The following is an 8119-nucleotide window of genomic DNA, read 5'->3' as shown; positions in this document are numbered from 1 at the left end:
CATGTGGGATCTTCCCGGACCGGGGCACGAACCCGTGTCCCCTGCATCGGCAGGCGGACTCTCAACTCAACCACTGCGCCACCACGGAAGCCCGCCTTCCTTTTTTTAACACACTAAAGAAACAAATCATTTCATTAGAGTCCTTTTTGCTCTTGCCGGACCAGGGCACAAACCCGTGTCCCCTGCATTGGCAGGCGGACTCTCAACCACTGCGCCACCACGGAAGCCCGCCTTCCTTTTTTTAACACACTAAAGAAACAAATCATTTCATTAGAGTCCTTTCACATTTGCTCTTGAAATTCAATGGCATTCACTTATACTAAGAAGTAGAGATGATAGAGATGAAATAAGGGACCTTAAATCCATCAATGCATGGAGTACTGAGACCCTCCTACATTTCCCATAATAATAACAGTTATGAACCAAACACTTTACATGCCTGATCTCATTGAATACTCACACAAACTGTAAGAAACATGCTATTATTATCCCCATTTTACAGATAAGAAGACTGATCCCGAGAGAAGGTTAAGAAGTCTCAGGAAGCAGTGGAGCCAGGATTAGAACATACACCTTTCTAACTTGAACTACCAAGCCATAATCACAGCACTTGACTGCCTCCCTACTGTCAACCCTCTCCAGGACTGTAAATTCCTTCACGACAAAAGAATAGGGAATGTACATTACCTTTCTGGTACAAGTCATTTAACACTATGTCTTATTAGAGCCTGAGTGACCAGGGGGTGGAGAGGAAAGGGGGTAGTGGCCCAAGAGGGCACTGGGCAGACTTAATTAAACTGTGTTTCATAAAAACCCACCTGTATTTTTCTGGAGAAATTCCAGATTCCTTAAATCCACACGTGCTCTTGAAATTCAAGGACAGATGCTCTGCGATGAAACAAATGACCTTAATAAATCAACATGTATACTGAAGTCCCACCTATAATACATGGCTCGTCAGAGAAAAATATAATACACATAATCAAATTCTATAGGCTGTTTGAAACATAATAGGAATTAAGCCTGGGGTAAGAGCCTTAAAAAAGAGAAAGAAAAAAAAAAAGACTCTTTTTTGTAATATATTAAGAAATATGTATTTTGGTCTTCATCCTTGGCTCCTAGCAAAAGCTCCTAAAACCTGTGAAATTCCCTAATCAATAAAGATGCTAGGAGTATCTTTTGTTTTAATAGTTGGGTTTTGACCCCAGTTTCTGACACAGAGCTCCTAAATCCCTTGGAATTTCCTGTGTGACAGGAACATTTTTTTTTTGTCCTAACGAAGGGACTCTTGGTGGGCTCCTGGAGAGCTTTAGGATGGGAGCTGGCCACAAAAAGATCAAGCCATGATTAGAAGCTTGGAACTTTTAGCTTCACCCCCTATTCTCTGGGGAGGAGAGAAGGGAGGGAGATTGAGTTAAAAATTAATCATGCCTAAGTGATGAAAACTTCATAAAAATCCCTGAACTACAGGCTTTAGGGAGTTTCTGGGTTGGTGAACACATCACAAGCTGGGAGGGTAGTGCACCCCAATTTCACAGGGACAGAAGCTCCTGCACTTGGAATCTAGAACTCACCCTACATACCTCTTCATCTGGCTGTTCATTTATCATTTCCTTTATTGCGTAATAAACTGGTAAGTCTAAGTGTTTTCCTGAATTCTGTGAGCCACTCTAGCAAATTATTGAACCTGAGGAGGGGGTTGTTGGAACCCAACTTGTAGCCACTTGGTCAGAAATACAAGTGATAACCTGGGACCTGCAGTTGGCTTCTGAAATGGGGCCGGTCTTATGGGACTGAGCCCTTAACCTGTGGGATCTGACACTAACTCCAGGTAAATAGTGTCAGAACTGAATTGAATTGTAGGACAGCCAGCTGATGTGGGGGGGGGAAATCACACATTTGGGAATTCCAGTGGCTAAAAGCACAGGACTTGAAGTCCCATGGGCTTAGGATTCAAATCCCAGTTGGGTCACCTTGTAGCCATATAATCTTAGAAAGTCATAATATCAACTCCTCGTGTGTAAAATGGGGATCAAAATGTCTCACTCAATAAGCTGTTCGCATGTCACACAATGTGTGAATCTCCCCAATAAGATTTAATGAATCTCCACGTCATCCTTATTATAAGGGGCTGAATAAACATTTGTTGGATCAACCAAAATAGACCATTGAATACGTGTTCCATCTATTCCTGTGGATTGATTTTACTTCACAGCAACAGTGCCATCAGAATCATTTTAGAAATTAGCCCAGTATTCTTCCTTGCCGGACAATCCTTTAATAATTACACAAACCAGTATAAGCTACAAAGTATCACTGAAGAGTCTTCAAGAATCAGAGTGGCCAAGCTACTCAGTGGGAAACGCTTGGCAATCTCTAACACATATAGAGCAAGCCTACCAGGATAATATCTTCTTTGATCTAAATTCCAGCTAGAAGCTTGCCTTTCATTTTAGTTTCTAAGTTTTCCCAAACCTCTGTCTCACAGAGGTTCAAATGCTCACATGGCGATTGTGGGAAAATAATGAGGCCTTAGATTCTCCCTTTGAGCTTTGATTCTACCCCAGGTGTTTGTATGAAAATCTTATTCAAAAAATAGACAAAAATGAAGTCTAAAAAGTCATGCATATTATCACAAGCCAGCAGGACCAAAGCCTGAAAAAAATTAGGCTACCACTAAAAAAAAACAAAAAACAAGAAATAACTGCCGTACTGATTGACTAATCCCACCAAGTAAAGAAATATTACAGAAAGATCTATTTGCAGGAACAATCTGGGAGGCTTTACCAAGGATTACATGAAAAAATATGGTAAAAAGTAGCTTAAAACAATTACCTAAAAATCTTTTGACCACTAACAGAGGCAGGCCTATCTCTCCATATGGTAAAAGCAGTTGCTAACATTTCCTGGGGGGCGGCCGGCTAGCAGGTATGTGCTAAGCATCAGGCATGCATTATCTCCTTCAATCTCCACAACAACCGTAAGAGGCTGCTACTATTAATATCTCCATTTCATAGGTAAGGAAACAGAAGCTTAGAGAGGTTGAGTAATCTACCCACAATCACACAGTACGTAGCAAAGCAGGGATTTAAACTAGAGTCGAACGTCATGGGAGAATTAGACACCATCCCAATCAAATCAACCAACAGCTCGAATCTGTGACTGATAGTGCAGTGGGTAGGAGCATTGTTTCTAAAGAGGCATGTATCCTCTTGATAGACACATCTATGATTCAGCACCAACTTCATGAAAATTCAGCAAGAATTCCATAGGACTTGCAAAGTCTTCCTCAGTCAGGAGTATGGGATTCTCATACTCCCCTGCTGACCCTATATTCATGGAGACCCAGTCAAGAGGAAAAAACAAATTTTGTGTATTCCTGACATCATCCTAGAGGAATGAATCCTGACAAGACCAGGAATTTGTGTGCTGTCAGCAAGGATACATCACGAGCCCGGACAATGCTGATCTGAGCTTTAGGACGGTTCTATGACAACAAGTTCACCCACTTGGTAATCTGAAAAAAAGCAGAAGGGGAGTGGTAAATACAGAAAACCTCGATCACTGTCGTTAAAGATTGAGAGAGACTATTGCCAATCAGACTTGGGCAAAACCATTAGGACAGTGTGACAAGGGACAGTCTTAGGACCCAAAGATGTTGTCATCAAAGAAGCCTACTGTGCTGCTCTCCAGTCCTATTATTCTGGAAATCTAATGGTCTCATGGAGCCACGTTCCTTCAGTCTCAGAGAAGACCACCCCCTGCCTTATTGTCGGCATTAAACAAAGGTACGAAGGGCCCTGAGTTGGCTGAGTTTTTAAGTTTTTGAAGCCGCTGGGACATTTTGGATATTTTCTAGAAAGAGGAATGTTAATTAAACATGACTGAGGTTGGGAGGGCAAGGTAAGGAATGTATTTCACTCCACAGCTTGTCTTGAACCTGATTTGACCCTCCTCTATAACCCAGCTTTGCAATCAGTGGAATGGTAAGGAGGCAACCTCTGACCTCTTCAGGAAGTACAATCTTGTCCAGGTCTTGGGAAAACCATCATGCCTGGCTTTCCTCCTTTTGGAAAAAATGTAAGGGGCTTCGTCCCCTCACATGTTTTTTAGCACGGAACCTACAGGAAATAGGACTGTTAACTTCAACATTGCTTTCAATGGTCTCTCGTGTTACTGGGCACCCATGGGAACCTTCCCACCCTCCCCCTTCTTGTATCTTCCTCCCCCCTACCCTTTCCAACCATTCCCACACTCATTGAATAAGGAAGGTCAATCTGAATACATCTGTCCCCATCTCTGGAATGCCACAGAGGAGTAACAGCTGTTGACCTCTGTTCGGAACACATGATCCTGTTCGTCCCAAAAGTAGCTTGGGTGAACTCCAGATAATATATACAATATCCACTTCCTATGGAGAATGTAGGGCCAGGAGAGTATATACCCCACACTTGCTTTATTATAAAGGCAACCTGCTTTCAAGTACTGGATCCTATGCCTACTAAGAGTAATATTAATAATTATAAATAGAATTGTACCTAAAATTTTTTAAGCATTTGCTATATGCCAGATATAGTACAAAGTTAGAAGCGTCCCAAATTTTTAAGCCTTAATTTTTCCTTTAAGTTTTGGAAAAAAGCAGTACTTTTCTTTCTTTCTGTACTTACATATCTTAATACACACACACACACACACACACACACACACACTGAAAAACTTTGCTAACCTCCTGTGTGTACAGGCAATAAGATTGAAGATTTTGTGTTTTCTTCTAGAAATATTGGAGGGGAAAAAAGGAAGTTGAGGAGAAAAAAAAAAAAAAAAAAAAAAAAACCTTTGGACTTTTCTGGTGGTGCAGTGATTAATATCTGCCTGCCAATGCAGGGGACACGGGTTCAAGCCCTGGTCCAGGGAGATCCCACGTGCCATGGAGCAACTAAGCCCACAGCACAACTACTGAGCCCACAGGCCACAACCACTGAGCCCGCGTGCCACAACTACTGAAGCCCATGCACCTAGAGCCTGTGCTCCTCAACAAGAGAAGCCACCGCAATGAGAAGCCCACAGATCGCAATGAAGAGTAGCCCCTGCTCACTGCAACTAGAGAAAAGCCCGTGCGCAGCAATGAAGCCCCAACGCAGCCAAAAATAAATAAATAAATAAATTTATTTTTTTTTAAATAGCTGTAACTGGGATGTTACAAAAGCCCAGTAGTGAGAGTAAGGAGAAAGAATACAGAGGCTATGGCCCAAGGCAAGTTCTGGACAACTCTAGGATTTGTCTAAAACTCCATCCAGAGACATCCATTAACACCACGGTACATATGATGTCTTTTATACATGATCTTAAGGAAAACTCCAGACTGAAGTTGTTCTCACAGCATCTAGCTTCTGTTGTATTATAGGCTGCTTAGAACTGGGGTGACTAAAACCTCATCATTCTCTTCATTGAGGGGCTAGAATCAACATTGGAAACATGTGGAAATCTCATCCACGTCAGGAATCTAACGTACTCTGCTTTTTCATGCTGTTGCTCATTGTATGAAATGTGCCCAGCTTCGCTATACCAAATTGTTACAAAGGACTTTTCTAGAAAAATTGGAATTGTTTAGAGGGCTTCAAAGCAGAACAAACAAGAGTAGGAAAATCTAGAATGACCTTGAAAATGCACTCATTCTTCCAAGAAACCTGGATTCAGGGCCAACAACAGGGAAGGCTTTGTTCTACACCCTGGGGAGCCAGGGGAGATGAAAGTGGTACCCATGTTCTCAGGGAACTCAAGTCTGGAAAAATACTGAGGAAGAAGCCCCTAACTTACCAGGAGAGGCTTTCAGGGAAGAGATGCTATGACATGGAGGATAAGCAAAATTGGACAGAGCAGCAAAGGGGAAGAATGGGACTTCCCTTCCAGGCAAAGTATACACTATTTGCAAAAGCCTATGGTGCATGGCTTGCTGCGGGAACCAAGGAGCTCGGTGTGGCCGCAGCGGGAAGAACACTGAGGAAGGGCAAGGGAGGTGACAGGCAGTCGGGGCTGGTCAGGTCATGGTGAGAAGTTTGCTCTTTGTACTGAGTACAATGAGGAGACATCACAATAAGGGTCAGTGTGCAGGTCAGGGATGCCGTTACCAGTTTAGGAGGCATCAGAATATTGGATCCAGGCTCTCAAATAGGTTTAATCTCTTACATTAACTCCAACTGATCATTCTCAACTGCCTGAATCACAGCTGAACGGGATTTCTGAGACCTCATACCAGATTGATGGGAGCATGGGAAGGACATGAGGGAGGATAGAAAAGGCTCTCTGACTCCCTGACCGGAATTATAATAAAGCTATGACCGCAGATCAGATTGCAGGCTACTCTTCCCCACCTGTCTCCTAAATCTTGGCATTTTTCCATTTTGAGGGTTTGAGGTGGCTAATAAATTATGCCCTTCTACTTGCTAATTCAGTTCCTTTTCTTTTTTTGAGTTTTATTTTATTTTTTTATACAGCAGGTTCTTATTAGCTATCTATTTTATACACATTAGTGTATATATGTCAATCCCAATCTCCCAATTCAACCCACCACCACCACGCCCTGCCCCGGCCTGCCAGTTTCCCCCTTTGGTGTCCATACGTTTGTTCTCTACATCTGTGTCTCTATTTCTGCCCTGCAAACCGGTTCATCTGTACCATTTTTCTAGATTCCACATATATGCGTTAATATACGATATTTGTTTTTCTCTTTCTGACTTACTTCACTCTGTATGGCAGTCTCTAGATTCATCCACGTCTCTACAAATGACCCAGCTAATTCAGTTCTAAATCAAGTAAGAGGGGCTAGGGAAGACAAAGGAGTCACAGTGGTGGAGATGCAAATATCACTGATAAAGTACCACTGGAGGATGTGGCTAAGTGTGCAGCCACAACGAGCATCCCTGACTCACACAGACTTACCCACCAGACATAGGCATTGCTAGAAAACCACAGGCCCTGCCTGCAGGGGCGGAGTCTTTACCATTCAACTACCGCGATGCCCAGAGCAGAACACAGGCTCCCTGCAGGAAGGCAGGTCCCAAAAGTGGGGACAGGAGGCAGCAGGAGCCAGGGGGAGAGGAGAGGTCAGGGGAAGCTTTGTTCGGAGTGGAGAGACAGAGGGAAGCATGTTTTCATGCTCAGATGTGGAAGACATTGCAGAGAGAAAGACTGAAGAAATAGGAGAGAGAGGATAATCTGTGGGGGGAAAGCGGAGATGACAGGAAATAGGCCTAGGACATAAGCTAACACCTTAGCGTTAATGAAAAAGGAGAAAACTACTTTGAGACCATCACGTTTGTCTAGCAAAATGGAAGCTACAGGAGTTAGAGATTAACTAACGTGGACTGTGCACGTTTCAACACACGCACATTACCTCATAAAATCCCTGTGTAGGAGTCATTCTTGTAGGTCCATTTTATGGATGAGAAGACCTGGTAAGTAAGAGAAAAGGACTGAAAGACTCTTCTTCCAGCTCTGAGACTGTGCTCTTGGGAAAGGTGACAAACTCCTTGAGTATGACTCCCTGCTCTTTGCTATTAAACCACCGCTTCAGGAGGAGCTTCCGCTAGACAGGGTGAATCAACAGGCGAGGCATCTTCAGAAGTGATCCTTCAGTTCGTGTGGTGGAGGCTGGAGGGTCGGAGTGAGTGAATAGCCTCTTAAGCTTTCGATTCAATTTCCAAAATCTCTGAAGAAGTGAACAAACATCTCTTCTTCCCTCTCCCCCTCTCCCTCCTTTCAAGGTGCTGATTTGTGCTGGGCTTGCCTCAGTCATCTCTGAGCACCTGAGGCTTCAGCCCAAGGGAATGGGGAAGGCTCAGGCTGGCTGGCTGGACTGTCACCAGGTCCTGCAGGTCAGAGTCTCATGAAAATGACGTCTCTTTTCCCAGATCTTTAGTCAGGAAAGGTTTGTAGACATGTACCCTTCATAGCCAAGATGGTAGGCACGTTCTATCAGATCTATCTCTAGTCTCCCTGGACCTATCACTCTCTTTTTGTTTCTCGGAAATTCAGTCTCTCAGGTAGTGTACAAGCTGCATAAAAATATGTATGTTTCTGCACAGATATGGGGTTGGCAAGTACCTATTACCTCTTTCCC

This window comes from Lipotes vexillifer, unplaced genomic scaffold (assembly GCF_000442215.2).
Source record: "Lipotes vexillifer unplaced genomic scaffold, Lipotes_vexillifer_v1.1 scaffold313, whole genome shotgun sequence".
In the NCBI taxonomy this organism is placed as follows: Eukaryota; Metazoa; Chordata; class Mammalia; order Artiodactyla; family Lipotidae; genus Lipotes; species Lipotes vexillifer.
Note: the sequence above shows the minus strand (reverse complement) of the source record.